Genomic DNA, 15845 nt, shown 5'->3' on the forward strand with positions numbered 1-15845 from the left:
TGTTTATACTACATTTTTTTAGATTTGCCTTGAGACTGTCTTTAAACTAGGGAGTATGCTAGGGAGCCAAATGGGCTCCACAAAGTGGGAGAGGGCACCCAGGGACAATCATTTCAATGGCCTGAGCCATTCAGATGTTCCAGAGGCCAGCCAGGGCATCAAGAGCAGCACCAGTCACATCAGCCAAAAAATCCTGCAGAACCATTTGGGAAGCCATTGTATCCGTCAGCCTCCAAGGGCAGACCATCCTCACAGGTCCCCCACCTCTGCAGAGGGGGAAAGGTGCTGAAAGCCTAAATCTCAACAGGAAGTGATCTGAGCACGACAAGGGAGTGATATCAATGTCCCCCACTTACAGATCACCAAGGTCCAGAGTGTGGCCTGCCATGTGCTGGGTGACATGTTGGGACAGCCCCATGGTCATCATGGCACCCATGAAGTTCTGAGCCACCCCAGAGCCAGTCACCTTGCCATGGATTTTGAAGTGCTCCAGAACCAGGGGTCTGGAAGTCGTGAGCACTGCCTCTGAGATCAGCTCTGTCAGAACACAGACTCTCGTTCTCTCCACAGAGAGCCTGGAGATAGAGAATCTCTACAGACCACAGCAACTCCCCCTCCCTGCCCCCCGAGTCTGCCCTGAGGCTGCACCAAGTACCCAGGTGGGCACAGCCGGGGGAGACCAACTCCACCCTGCTCACCCACCCAGGTCTCAGTGATGCAGACCAGACCAGCCTCCTCATCCATGATCTGATCTGATCATATCATGGATGAGGGAGGTCTTACTCCTAGCCAATTTGGCATTCAGCAACAGCATGCTTAATCATGCTTATCATGCAAAATGTTTATTAAAAATCCCTGGCTCCTTCTACTTAATTTCAGAAGAGTAAATGAAGAGTTTGATTCATTTATCTTTTGTTTGACCCAGCTGCAAACGCTTGTGTTATGACAATGCAGTTCATTACAGCAATGTCTGAGCTGAGATAAAACTAGTTCTTTAGTTTCTAGATCAGACTTGATGTACTATATAGTGATAATACACCCTGAATTCAGACATGATAAACCATGGCTAATCTTGATAGAAATGAGCTCATGTGCCTTTTTTATTAACTGCAGCTTGTTGTGTTTTCTGTGGTTTATATGACTTGCTGTGGGGGGGGGGGGGAATATACCGTAATGTGACCAAGCAGCCAGGGGACAATCAACATGGTCTTTAAACCACAAGCGAAAGTCCAAGAGACAGCAGGTGTGGTTCTTCTGCAGTTCCTCCCTCTTGGTTCATCTCATTTGCCACCCCTCCCATCAGCTGCTCGGCTGCACACATTGAGACCTGTGTGTCATTGTGCGGAGAGGAAGGGTGGGTGGCCATGCTAGGAAGAGGATGGGACAACAGTTGCCTTCCCTTCTACTTCATCCAGAGTGTTATGGATCCATTTCTGGGATGTGGGTTGAATCTTTACTTTGAAGAAAGTCCCACAGGGCTCAGAGAGCTTGCTTCCTAGTAAGCATGTTTAGAATTGCAGCAAAAATGTGATTATACATTTGGTATATATCAGAAATGTGTGTGTGTGCTCTATTGTAATATGTGTTGCATATAGTTTTACAGTCACACAGTGTGATTCGATTAGTCTGAGCTCTCTCTGTGTCTCTGTCTGTCTGTCTGTCTGTCCTCTCTCTCTCTCAAAAAGCCCTTCCCTTTGTCATTTATGCACAGGAGCTTCCCCCCTCTTTTCTACTCTCAATACAACTTCAAAGCTATAATTTGATATTAAGGTGCTGCAACCTTCATAAACCATGAAATCATATCTGAAGGTCTGAAATGAAATACAGTGTTTAACTAGGGATTATCCTTCCATATCCATTCAGCCAGAAACCATAACTTATTCTATATTTATTGCATATTTGTGAGGTTTCTTGAATGCATTGCATTTGAAGTCTGCTCTGCTGTCACTCAGGTTTTTTGGACAAGCTAGATGATTTCTAACATCTCAAATGGTTTTCTTGCAGGGAAGTGTGTGGAAAGAGAAGGGAGAGAGATAAATAAGGAGTAAAAAAATCACCAGGTTGGCTTGTTATTTAAATGGAAATTGCACATTTACCCCAACAATTAGACGTTTCCATAAAATTCCTTCTTTCTTTTCTTTGTTTTAATCAAAGGCTGAATAGCAAATAAATAAGGTTTTTTTTTAGACCTTAACAGGTGTTTTAAAACTTCAAAACTATTTACAAGTACAAGCCACAATTGTGGCTTTCTGGCACACCATGCTCTTCAGCTGCTTTCTCACAGCATTGCCTTTCACAACCATTCATTTCCCACTCAACACTCTTGCAGTCTAACTTGACTAGGCCTATAGCTTTATTGAACAAACACCTTCCAAAATTCTAACTTTAATTGGAAATATTCTTAACAACTCTAACAGAACAATCCTGTACATGTCCAGGTGATGTCAATAGGGATTCCTTCTAAGTGGACATCTCTAGAATTGCACTGTTCGATTTCTGCACTATGGATTTAAATTAGCCTCACAATTTACACTGTTTTAAGGGTTGCGTCGTGTGTATTAAGTGACCAAATGCTATTACAGTAGGAATGGCATATAAAGTCACAAATATCCTGTAGGATTCAGCTGCCTTTGAATTGATAATTCGATCTGTCACCTGTTTAGTGGCTCATTTACACCCTGTTTTTGGGATATTTAAGAAGAAATCTTCCATCATGCCAAGGCAAAACCCATCTGCTTTCATTCACCACTCTCAAACATTAAGTAAGCATGCAAGATTTCAAATCCCCAGTGAGAAAATCCTGTGGCAATTTTCCGATTTCCAAGGATATTAACGCTGCTAACATAAAACAGTTCTTAAATCATAAACCCTCATAAACAGACCATAAAGTCTTCGACAAATGAACGAGGCAGCATTTCATTTTCTAACAAGGTCATCTTGCCTCCTGGAAAAGATACTAAAACAGCAGCCTAATTGAAATGAAAATAATTCTATGAGACATATGCCAGTGTTTACAAGCAGTCCAAAAGTGAAGTATCTGTTTCTCCCTGTTACTTTATAGCAGAGTGATCTACATAATGAAGGGGGGGGGGCTCCCCAGCCCCAATCTGTTAATTACCTTTCTTGTGTGCTATTGCGTTTAATGTGTTTACGAATCTTGGCACATCCAATTGCCAATAATTATTTGTCACGAATGAAGGATAAAAATGTTTTAAAGATAGTTATTTAGTTCTCCTTTTTCTTTGTCTTACTGGAACATTTCAGTTAACGCCAATCACAGAGGCCTCCTTCCGCCCCCAGCGGATGCATCAACATCATGTTTATAGCTCAATTTGTAGCCCACTCTTCAAATCACTCTTTTTAAAAGCCACTATTATAAATAGCATCTTTTGAAACCTTTACATAGCTTGGAGCCTGAAATGGTCCTTTCTTCTTGCCAATTACAAAATAATGAGAACCTTCAGCCTGTCTGGACTGAGAGGCCTGTCCTAGGTGGGAAGCCCCGCTGCTGCCAAAAACTGGGCAGCAGCTGTGGTGACTCCCCCCTTCCCACATTTCCTGCAGCACTTACCCTGTGCATTGAAATCAAGTTGGGTGCTTTCCAGTGGCGTAGTGTGGGGGTTGCAGGGGGGGCCGGCCGCACCGGGCGCAACATCTGGGGGTTAGGGTTAGGGGGCACAAACCCACGGGTTAGGGGGTGCAAATTACTTGCCTTGCCCTGGGTGCTGACAACCCACGCTACGCCACTGGTGCTTTCTAAACGCCATTACTCGTGAGTACAGAAAGGTGACATCACAACATGGAGTTAGTTATCCCAGATGTCACTGGGGCCAGAGGAAATCCTGGGTGCACCTCCATTTCCCATGGAGTTGGGTCCAACTCAGCTGGGCCTCCTGCTGCAGAACAATTACCCAACTGCCCCGTGTGTAAAATGATGCTCTTAAAAGAACATTCTCCCCAACTCCGATGGAAGGTTTCCCCTTAAGATTCAACTAAGTTGTAGCAACCATAAATATGCTTCCTTTCAAGGAACTGTATCATCAACCTACTGAAGAGAGCAATGCATATGGGCCAACATCTGGAAATTTATCATTCCAGTACACTGTAAATAAGGACCAGTTTGACACAATACCATTTCTCAGATTTTGACATCATAAGTACACAAGCAAAACACTGAAGGGGAGGAAATGTTGCTCAAGAACTTTGAAGGTGGTGCTTTGAAAGTACAATATATTTAAGGGTTAAGAAACCTAAACATCTTCTTGTGGTAGTTTGTAAAGGAATCTGTGAACAAGATCCTGCGTATATCAAAGTCACTCTCTGGTTACAGCAACTATGGATGCTCAAAACTGCTATAGTTTAACTTCCTTTGTTCCTCTTCCCTGTTGCCTAAAGAAGCCAGCTACTGCTGAGCCTAGGGCTTGCCGATCAGAAGGTCGGCGGTTCGAATCCCCGCAACGGGGTGAGCTCCTGTTGCTTGGTCCCACCTAGCAGTTCGAAAGCATGTCAAAGTGCAAGTAGATAAATAGGTACCACTTCAGTGGGAAGGTAAATGGCATTTCCGTGCGCTGCTCTGGTTTGCCAGAAGCGGCTTAGTCATGCTGGCCACATGACCCAGAAGCTGTCTGCGGACAAACGCCGGCTCCCTCGGCCTATAGAGTGAGATGAGCACCGCAACCCCAGAGTTGTTCGCGACTGGACCTAACGGTCAGGGGTACCTTTACATTTACTGATGAGGAAGACGAGGGGCAGGGACTCTCCAGGCGGCTGTATTGACTGGCTAAACCTATAGCTGCTACAGCCAGTCAGGGGTAGATCAGCTTGAATGTACATTGGGGGGGGGGTTGCTTCACAGATTCTTGGATAAATTCCCCCCCACACACACACACACAAAGAAAAGCTGTTGCAGTTAGCACTCAGAAATATAATGGGCTGTAGGAGTTTGTTTGAAGCAAGAAGGGAGTGCATGATTTCAGAGAAGGTTCATTAGCATGGCTCCATGTGGTATAGAGATGACAGAATTAGTCACCACTAAAAGGTTACCTGTGTTGGTAAAAGTGTAGCCCTGGGTTACATACATAATGTTGGGAAGGACGTAGTCTGGGTGAAGATCTAACAAGAAAACTAACAAGTATCTTTTGTGCAGCTTGAATATATTCAGGTGGCAGCGAGGTCTGAATCATGATTCACAATTGCCCTTTGAATTGGGGTCTTGAATATATCAAGGAAGGACTTACATTATTGGGATGAATTGAGAAGCCATTACAATAATAAAACAGTCAAATTCCAGCTTTTTGCAAGTTATTAGAATGAACTATTTAAATTCTTCAACTCTTGGCTGGATGACATCTGGATTGATTTGTTTTTTATTTGTCACTAAGGTCTAGAACAGGGGTAGGCAACCTAAGGCCCGGGGGCTGGATGAGGCCCAATCACCTTCTCAGTCCGGCCTGCAGACGGTCCGGGAATAAGCGTGTTTTTACATGAGTAGAATGTGTCCTTTTATTTAAAATGCATCTCTGGGTTATTTCTGGGGCATAGGAATTCGTTCATATATATTTTTTTCAAAATATAGTCTGGCCCACTACATGATCTGAGGGACGGTGGAGAGGCCCACAGCTGAAAAAGGTTGCTGACCCTTGATCTAGAACGTTGTGTCCTGTAACTTGGGGCCTCCATTCCTCAGGCTCCTTTCCTAAGAAAGCGAGTTCAGGCACAGGGATCTTTCCTACCTCTTCTGCTGTGAAGACAGATACTAAGAATTCATCCAGCTTCTCTGCCATCTCCTTATCCTCCTTTCACACATTGAAGGGTCTGCCTCCTTTGCCAGTTTCCTGCTTCTAACCTATTTAAAGAATTTAAAATTGTTGGTCTTAAGTCTTATGTCAATGGGCTTCCTGAGTTTTTTTTGCATCTGATTGTTTGCATTTGTTTTGCCAAAGTTTGTGTCCTCTATTAGTATCCACATTTGGGCAAGACTTTCGTTTTCTGAAGGAAGCCTCCTCGCTTCTGATCACTTCTTTGCCTCTGCTAGTTAACCATGCTGGCATCCTCTTGGCCTTCCTGATCTGTGGTGTATATTCTAGCTTAGCTTTTGTTATTATGGCTTCACACAATCAAGAGTTGACTCACTTGATTTGCCATTTCAGCTTTTTTGTGTTTTTGTTTACCAATCCCCTCCTTTTTTAGAGGTCTTCTATTTTGAAATTCACATGTCGGATTTTCTGATAGCACTGTGATCACTGTTCCCATTTGGTTCAACAACACTTGCACCTCTTAAGTTTAAGACGAACATCACCTTCCCTCTGTTCAGTTCCATCAGTCCCTGTTCTCGGACACTGTAATTTATGGTATCTAGAAATTTTACGTCTTTGCTGTGACTGGAAGTGTGTTTGCCCTGTCTACATGAGTGTACTTGAAGTTTCTCATTACTGCAATATTTCCTACTTTGGGAGCCTCTTTATTTTCCATAATTTCATTATGTATCTCCATCTCATCTTCAGCAATTTGGTCAAGGGGCCAATAGTACATCCCCAGTACTAAATTAACATTATTAGAAGTAGTAGTGTTTAATTAACTTATTAATCACTTCCCATGAGGCATCCCGGAAGAATGTAAAACACAGTAAAAACATATATAGAACTGCATATATAAAAACAGCTAAAATTTGCACACACACAGTTGGAAAAAAACAACAATTACTCTAGCTTTAGCTTAGCCCTTTTCATGAACGGTCAGCATTTCAAAGAAGGCTACCTGGAAAGCGCTGCCTTTCAACCCCCTACCTGGCAAGCTCAGTTTTGTTCCAATGACAACGCAACTGCATTTCTCCATGCCACTGGTTGCAACATGCATGACAGCCACTGACTCCTCCCTGGTCCGGTCTACCAAGCTATCTAGACACTACCAGGATCCCCACATCCCCTGGAGTAGACTTGGCATGAGAGGAAAACCACTCATCTAGGCATCCTAGAAGAGGATAAAGTGAAGGAATTGTGTACAACTATCAAAAGAGAGGGACGCAGGTGGAGCTGTGGTCTAAACCACTGAGCCTCTTGGGCTTGCCGATCAGAAGGTCTATGGTTCGAATCCCTGTGATGGGGTGAGCTCCCGTTGCTTGGTCCCTGCTCCTGCCAACCTAGCAGTTCGAAAGCACGTCAAAGTACAAGTAGATAAATAGGTACCGCTCCGGCGAGAAGGTAAACGGCGTTTCCGTGCGCTGCTCTGGTTTGCCAGAAGCAGCTTAGTCATGCTGGCCACATGACCCAGAAAAACTGTCTGCGGACAAACGCTGGCTCCCTTGGCCAGTAAAGCAAGATGAGCGCAGCAACCCCAGAGTCATTCACGACTGGACTTAACTGTCAGGGGTCCTTTACTTTTTATTTTTACTTTTTAAGTTGTAAAGCCATGATTCCGATGCCGGCGTGAAGGGCGATGGATGGAACACAGTGCTCTAGCCAGAACAGTCAGCTCTGAATTGGTTCTGCCCAGTGATTTCGCTCAGTGATTTCGCTCTGTGATTCAGCTCAGTGATTCAGCTCAGTTCAGAGGCTGGCCGCATCTGGCTGTGCTCTGATGTCCATCCATCCCATCCTCGTCGCCAGTGTTAAGTCGTGGGTTGACATAGCAGCCGGCACAGCGATTTCTTCAAGTAGCTCTTTATTATGGTAAGCTGGAATAGAACTGACTGCGAACAGCTCAGCCGGCCTGTATTTATAGGCAGCCGGCTGTCAACATTGTAACCACAACAGCCCAGAGTTCCCGCCTAAAATAACTGTCGTGGACCTGAGTGAAAACTATCTACAGACCTGAGTGAAAACTATATACAGTATCCCCCTGTTGGCCCAGGGTGAAACTACACTACATAACACTGGCCACATGACCCAGAAAAACTGTCTGCGGACAAACGCTGGCTCCCTTGGCCAGTAAAGCAAGATGAGCGCAGCAACCCCAGAGTCATTCACGACTGGACTTAACTGTCAGGGGTCCTTTACTTTTTATTTTTACTTTTTACTTACTGTTGTTAGCCGCTCTGAGCCCGGCTTCGGCTGGGGAGGGCGTGATATAAATAAATTATTATTATTATTATTATTATTATTATTATTGGAGAAGGCAAATGAGAAAACATGTCTTGTGTTGTCAGTATGATTACTTGAAATAGTTAGCTATAGCAATAAAACAAAATAATTAGAGGCAGTGCATTTATTAAAGAAAAGAAGCTGCCAGAAGTTGTTGCAGCTGGGCGACTTGGGACAGCCCTGAGCAGATGCTGGTTTGACAACGGCCACATTCATCGCCCCAGAAGGTGCTAAAAGCTACGGCAAGCTGTCTCCCTGGCTGGTTTGGGGGTCACCCCTGGTTCTGGTGCAGGTCAGGTAAATGCGCCCCCACCCCCTCATTCTCTCTGATTCTGGTGGGTGGCTATGACAGCTCAAAAGGGCCCTTGCGCAAACGCACATGTGTGCAATGGAAGAGGCCTGCCTGGAAAGCCTAAAGCCCACCACCATTACACAAGAGAGGGATTGAGGAAAAGGAAGAAAAGGAAATACGAAACAGCCCAGCGCTGTAGATTGACCAAATGTGGCTAGGAGCTAGGTGGAGCCATCAATCTTATAAAAAGTGTAGACTTGCACATGCTGTCCAGCTTCCGTTTTGCTTGAAATGTTCATTTTGGGCATCCCAGAAGCATGTAAAGGCAAGACGCAGGTGGGAGAGTGCTGGCCTGCAATGGCACCCACCTGAGAGGTGATGGAACTTTGTTCCCGAAAGCGCCGGCAGAAAAAAAAGCACTGATTAGAGTGGGTTGACATAGCAGCCGGCACAGCGATTTCTTCAAGTAGCTCTTTATTATGGTAAGCTGGAATAGAACTGACTGCGAACAGCTCAGCCGGCCTGTATTTATAGGCAGCCGGCTGTCAACATTGTAACCACAACAGCCCAGAGTTCCCGCCTAAAATAACTGACGCGGACCTGAGTGAAAACTATCTACAGACCTGAGTGAAAACTATATACAGTATCCCCCTGTTGGCCCAGGGTGAAACTACACTACATAACACCCCTCCCCACCGAGATAAGGCGTTAGTTACAATCGTAATGGTTTCCTTATATACAGCACTACGCGTAATGGTTCAATTAAGCACAAAAGCATATTGGTTACATTTCCCATACTTAGACCAACAGTGATACCTGTCCAACAACATAGTCCTTTAAATAAGTTGGGCGCTTGGAAACTCTGCCAGACCGCCGGGGACTGGTAGCCAAGTCCGGAGGGCCACACAGTTCTCGCTGAGGCTGTGGTGCGACCCTAGGTGGCGTTGGAACCAACTCCCCTGGATCCGCTGCTGTGGGTGGAGCCTCCGCAAGTGGAGTGGTCTGAGTCTGTTCTGAAACGGCTTGGTTCGGCTCCACGCTGGCAGTTTGCGAGGGAGGTGTAGGTGGGGCCTCGCCATCTGTACGTGTCTCTTCTGGAGTCGCAAGCGCAGTTGGGGGCACCTCGGTAGTGTCCAAGTCCCCAACCCTGCGCCTAAGCTGGTCTATGTGCCGTCGCCACAAGCGTCCGTCTTCGAGTGCCACCTGGTACGAGCGAGGTCCAGTGACTCCCACTACTGTGGCTGGCACCCAAGGGATGTCCCCCACATAGTTCCGGGCAAAGACCTGGTTTCCTGGGACAAATGACCGTGGTGCGTTGGCACAGCCTGGGTGTTCAGCCACGGCAAAGTCTGGGTGTAGCCGGTCGAGCGGTGACCTGAGGCGGCGGCCCATAAGCAGTTCAGCAGGACTCCTCCCCGTGGCCGCATGAGGGGTGATGTGTTGCACGAACAAGTATTCGGCGACCCGCTCATGCCAGTCTCCCCGGTCCAGGCGCGCCAGTGCCTCTTTTGTCGAGCGCACCATTCTTTCCGCTTGCCCATTGCTGGATGGATGAAAGGGTGCTGTTAGAGCATGGCGGATGCCCAGTCCCAAAAGATACCGCTCAAACGTGCCTGACGTGAACTGCGGTCCGTTGTCAGAGACAAGGGCATCAGGACACCCATGCGTTGCAAACAGGCCTCGCAGCACCCGGATGACAGCTTCGGTAGTGGTGGAGGGCATCAGGGCGACCTCCAGCCATTTGGAATAGGCGTCCACCACTACCATAAAGGTCTGGCCGTGAAAGGGGCCAGCCAGATCGATGTGCACCCTCGACCAGGGTGTCTTTGGCGTCTCCCAGGTGTGTCCCTTAGCTGCCGGTGGTGCAGGCCTCGACTCCTGGCACGCTTGACAGGCGGACACCCAGGCAGTGATGGCATCGTCCATATTAGGCCACCAGACGTAACACCGAGCCAACGCCTTCATTTTGACAATTCCCGGGTGGCCAACGTGCAGAGCCTCCAGGACGCGCTGACGGAGTCCCTGGGGAATCACGACGCGGTCTCCCCACAGCAGGCAGCCGCGATGAGCTGAGAGTTCATGTTGTCTGGTTGCGAAGGGCTGGAACTCCGATGCAAAAGGCCCTTGTGGCCACCCCCTCCACACCCAGTTGAGCACCCGGCTGATGGTGCGATCCTGGGCAGATGCGGAGGCCACAGTGGCAGCCGATACAGGCGCTGCCGGAAGATCCTCAATCAGAAGGAGCGATGAAGCTGGAGCCGGGTCTTCCACAAATGCTGGAAGAGGGCAACGGCTGAGGGCATCGGCATGGCCCATCGATTTCCCCGGGCGATGGATGAGCCGGTAGTGGTAGGCAGCCAGGAAAACAGTCCATCGCAGCATGCGTGGTGAGAGGACCGGTGGAGTTGGACGATCACCGGCGAGGAGGCCCAGGAGTGGCTTGTGGTCAGTGATGAGGTCAAAAGTCCTGCCATAGAGGTATTCATGGAACCTCTTCACTCCAGCCACAAGTGCCAATGCCTCCTTGTCGAGCTGGCTGTAATTCCGTTCCGTCGGAGATAGTGTCCTGGAAAAGTAGGCGAGCGGTGCTTCTCTTCCATCTGGAAAACGGTGACTAAGGACAGCACCGATGCCAAAAGGTGAGGCGTCGCAGGCAAGGACCAGCGGCCTGGATTCACTGTACTGTACCAGCACACTGTCTGAAGAAAGGAGAGCCTTGACCGCGTTGTAGGCCGCCGTCTCCCGATGACCCCAGGCCCAAGGCGTCTTAGTGCTAAGGAGTCGGTGAAGAGGCTCAGCCACTGTGGCTTTGTGGGGCAGGAACATGTTATAAAAGTTCAGCAGCCCCAGGAATGCCTGCAACTCCGTTTTGTTCTTTGGGGTGGGGGCCTGCTGGATAGCGCGGATCTTGGATGTGGTTGGATGAAGACCGGAGGCATCGATAAGATAGCCCAGGAACTCTACCTGTGGAACGGCGATCTGGCACTTCTCCCTCTTTACCTTGAGCCCGGCCTCCTGGAACCTGGTCAGCACGGCACGGAGGCGCTCGAACAGCTGCTGGTGTGAGTCTGCAGACACCAAGACGTCATCAAAATATGGTACCACGCCCGGAAGCCCTTGCAGGAGACGCTCCATAAGGCTTTGGAAGATGCCAGGAGCCACACTCACCCCGAACTGCAACCGGCGGCAACGGAATGCCCCCCGGTGGGTGACGATCGTCTGGGCTTCAGCAGTGGCATCATCGACTGGCAGTTGTTGATAGGCTTGGGCAAGGTCCAGCTTAGCGAAGACCTTACCCTCACCCAGGGAATGCAGCAGGTGTTGGACAACAGGAACCGGATAAGCGTGCTGCTGAAGTGCCTTGTTGATCGTGCACTTGTAGTCAGCGCAGATTCTCACCGACCCATCTGGCTTGACAGGCGTGACGATGGGGGTTTCCCACTTTGCGTGGTCAACCGGCTCCAAAACTCCTTGGGCGATCAGTTTGTCCAGTTGTTCGTCCACCTTAGCCTTGAGAGCAAAGGGAACCCGGCGTGGCTTTAGCTTGATGGGGGCGACTTGCGGATCAAGGCTAAAGGAGATGGGCGTACCTGTATATTGGCCCAAGGTGCCGTCAAAAACCTCGGCAAAGTCTTTGACCAGACCCTCAGTCTCTGCGTTAGAGATGCAGTTGATGCCGGTGACTTCCAGGCCGAGGGCATCAAACCAGTCTAGCCCTAGGAGGCTTGGCCGCTGACCTTCGACCACCACCAACCGGAGCAGGCCCGAAAAATCCTTGAAGGCGATCCGGAACCGGCCAACGCCTACCACGGGAATGTCGTTTCCCTGGTAGTCTCTCAGGTGTACGCGGTGAGAGTCGAGTTGCCTTTTGGACACTCTGGGTACCAGTCTTTTGATGGTGCTCCATGACACGATGGACAGGGCAGACCCGGCGTCGATCTCCATGTCACATGGAGCTCCTTCAATGAGCACCGTGACGTTCAGCTTGCGTCGCGTAGGCGAGTCGGTTTGGCCAATTGTGGTTCCAGACGGGCAGCGGCAGTTGGTGAGAGCGAAACAACTTTCCTTGGTAGACTGGAGTGAAGACTTGGACTTGCGAGCCGATGAAGGGGGGGTGTCAGACGGAGCCGATCGGCAGACCTTAGCGATGTGGCCCCTTCTGGAACACTTCCTACAGATGGCGTCTCTGAATCGACACTTGGCACGGGAATGGTTGCCTCCGCAGCCAGCACATTCCGGTTGGCCCTTGGACTTCTGTTGGAACTTCCTGCGCTCCCGCTTTGTCTGGTGCACGTCATCGTCTTCACTGGAGGATGCCTCCTCACTGCTGGCCTCTTCATGATGCACCGGAACTGGCTCCCTAGCAAGACGCGGGCTGCTGGACTTGCGGATCTCCTGGGCGGAGCGTTCAGCAGCTTCTGAGGCCACAGCCTCCTCAATGGCTTTCTGTAGCGTGAGGTCTGGCTTGGCTAGGAGGCGCTGTTGCAGATGGATGTCCCGGACCCCACAGACGATTCGATCCATCAGGGCATCGTCTAAGTCTCGGAACTCACAGTGCATTGCAGCCTGTCGCAGGGCGGTGGTGTAGTTGTTGATTGACCTCTGCCTGGTTCCGGTGGTAGAACGCATGGCGGGCAGCAATCTTGGACGGCTTTGGTGCGTAGTGGTTGCGGAGCTTCTCTTGGATCGTGTCCCATGGTGTTGCCTGGACTGCTTCAGGCGCAACCAACGCTCGGGCCGTCTCAAACACCTCAGGCCCACAGAGGCTGAGGAATAGGCCCCGCTTCCGATCCTTTGATACTGCTGTCAGCTCGTTGGCTTGGAGGTAGCAGTCGAACCGAGCGAGGTAGGAGTCCCATGATTCAGAGGCTGGCGCAAACGGCGGTAGAGGCACAAGTGAAGCCATGATTCCGATGCCGGCGTGAAGGGCGATGGATGGAACACAGTGCTCTAGCCAGAACAGTCAGCTCTGAATTGGTTCTGCCCAGTGATTTCGCTCTGTGATTCAGCTCAGTGATTCAGCTCAGTTCAGAGGCTGGCCGCATCTGGCTGTGCTCTGATGTCCATCCATCCCATCCTCGTCGCCAGTGTTAAGTCGTGGGTTAACATAGCAGCCGGCACAGCGATTTCTTCAAGTAGCTCTTTATTATGGTAAGCTGGAATAGAACTGACTGCGAACAGCTCAGCCGGCCTGTATTTATAGGCAGCCGGCTGTCAACATTGTAACCACAACAGCCCAGAGTTCCCGCCTAAAATAACTGCCGCGGACCTGAGTGAAAACTATCTACAGACCTGAGTGAAAACTATATACAGTATCCCCCTGTTGGCCCAGGGTGAAACTACACTACATAACACTGGCCACATGACCCAGAAAAACTGTCTGCGGACAAACGCTGGCTCCCTTGGCCAGTAAAGCAAGATGAGCGCAGCAACCCCAGAGTCATTCACGACTGGACTTAACTGTCAGGGGTCCTTTACTTTTTATTTTTACTTTTTACTTACTGTTGTTAGCCGCTCTGAGCCCGGCTTCGGCTGGGGAGGGCGTGATATAAATAAATTATTATTATTATTATTATTATTATTATTATTATTATTATTATTAGAGAAGGCAAATGAGAAAACATGTCTTGTGTTGTCAGTATGATTACTTGAAATAGTTAGCTATAGCAATAAAACAAAATAATTAGAGGCAGTGCATTTATTAAAGAAAAGAAGCTGCCAGAAGTTGTTACAGCTGGGCGACTTGGGACAGCCCTGAGCAGATGCTGGTTTGACAACGGCCACATTCATCGCCCCAGAAGGTGCTAAAAGCTACGGCAAGCTGTCTCCCTGGCTGGTTTGGGGGTCACCCCTGGTTCTGGTGCAGGTCAGGTAAATGCGCCCCCACCCCCTCATTCTCTCTGATTCTGGTGGGTGGCTATGACAGCTCAAAAGGGCCCTTGCGCAAACGCACATGTGTGCAATGGGAGAGGCCTGCCTGGAAAGCTTAAAGCCCACCACCATTACACAAGAGAGGGATTGAGGAAAAGGAAGAAAAGGAAATACGAAACAGCCCAGCGCTGTAGATTGACCAAATGTGGCTAGGAGCTAGGTGGAGCCATCAATCTTATAAAAAGTGTAGACTTGCACATGCTGTCCAGCTTCCGTTTTGCTTGAAATGTTCATTTTGGGCATCCCAGAAGCATGTAAAGGCAAGACGCAGGTGGGAGAGTGCTGGCCTGCAATGGCACCCACCTGAGAGGTGATGGAACTTTGTTCCCGAAAGCTCCGGCAGAAAAAAAAGCACTGATTAGAGCAGGTCACCATCTATGTGGGGCCATGGAGCCGAGCCCCCCCCCCTTTTCACTGCGGGGTCTGGGCCCTCTCAATATTCTGTAGCTGGACGGGCTCCGTCAGGCCCTCCCACAACTGCAGTGGGCCCCACCAGGCCCACCATGTGATGTCACATACACACACCAGCGCCCCCCTCCCATGTGGGGCAGAACTCGGCATGCCTGGATTAGAGGTATGTTTTAGTTTGTCAGGGGCTTATGCATGCATTCTGCATAGAAAGCTAACAAATACTTTAAAAATACTATCTTGACACTTTATTTCTGAGAGGCCTTATAGCTCTTCGCAAATCTTATGTAGTGCAAAGAAAGTAGAAATCTGAAAATTATTCCAAGATGTTATCTATCTCATTACAATTACAGGATTATTCATCTCCCATTTGGTTATTAACTGGAATACAGCACACTGAGAATGTAATCCCTGTTCTTTTGGGGTGATTTCCTTTGGGAGAGAAGGATGATAGAGGCCATTTTTGCAATCAAAATTTACAAAATATTTAAATAGCGGATGCATTATTATCTAAGTACTGAATATTCCAGCAGTGATTATTTCTAAATATCCACAATGAAGTCAGCACGCTGGACTTGTTCTGTAATTAACTCGCTTTCCTTTGTGGGGCTTTAATGCTTGCAAGCAACACAGAATTCTGATGAGCTCTGTGGTGACTGAAAGCTCCCTCCATCACTTGGGTGACCAGAGGTTTCTCCACCAAAATAGCTTGGCCATTGCCCGCTGGTCTCCAGGTGCCGCAAGACCTCCATCAGCAAGCAGGCTGCTTCTCAGAGTCTCCCCCTCCAGCTTGATATGCTTGGTGGGGAGAAGGCCAGCTAATTTATACTCCAGAAGCAGACTGTGGGGCCCTCTTACTAAGGCTATATTCAGACAGCACACTATTCCATTTCCCCAACATTCCCTTACCTGATACCTTCTGCATTTTCTGTGGTCTTTCGTATGACATAAAAGACACCTGGAAATCTAGCAGACTCTAGTGTAAATTTAGCACTCATTTCTGTGTTAACTGCTTCCAGAAAATATCTGTTTGCAATCCTGTTGACCCGGAAAATCATGGTATCCCAGCACACTGATATTTCCTGCCAAATTCATGGGTGAATCTTGGGGGAATGGAAGTGCACATGTGTTGGGTG

The 15845-nt window shown here is 48.6% G+C and overlaps 1 protein-coding gene and 1 long non-coding RNA gene across 2 annotated transcripts in view; one reads left to right on the top strand and one right to left on the bottom strand.

The window, feature by feature from the left end:
- The window catches only part of LOC310690221, a 41465-nt gene extending 26608 nt beyond the window's left edge, over window positions 1-14857 (bottom strand). The window contains exons 1-2 of the long non-coding RNA XR_014517995.1: window positions 14605-14857; window positions 5733-5845 (exon numbers count right to left, since the gene is read on the bottom strand). This is a non-coding gene — a long non-coding RNA (uncharacterized lncRNA). The remainder of the gene's footprint in view (window positions 1-5732; window positions 5846-14604) is intronic.
- Window positions 1-15845, top strand: part of CNTNAP2 (contactin associated protein 2) — a 1020100-nt gene that overhangs the window by 852168 nt on the left and 152087 nt on the right. The window lies entirely within an intron of this gene.

Source organism: Podarcis liolepis, assembly GCF_965112155.1.
Source record: "Podarcis liolepis genome assembly, chromosome: 12".
NCBI lineage: Eukaryota > Metazoa > Chordata > Lepidosauria > Squamata > Lacertidae > Podarcis > Podarcis liolepis.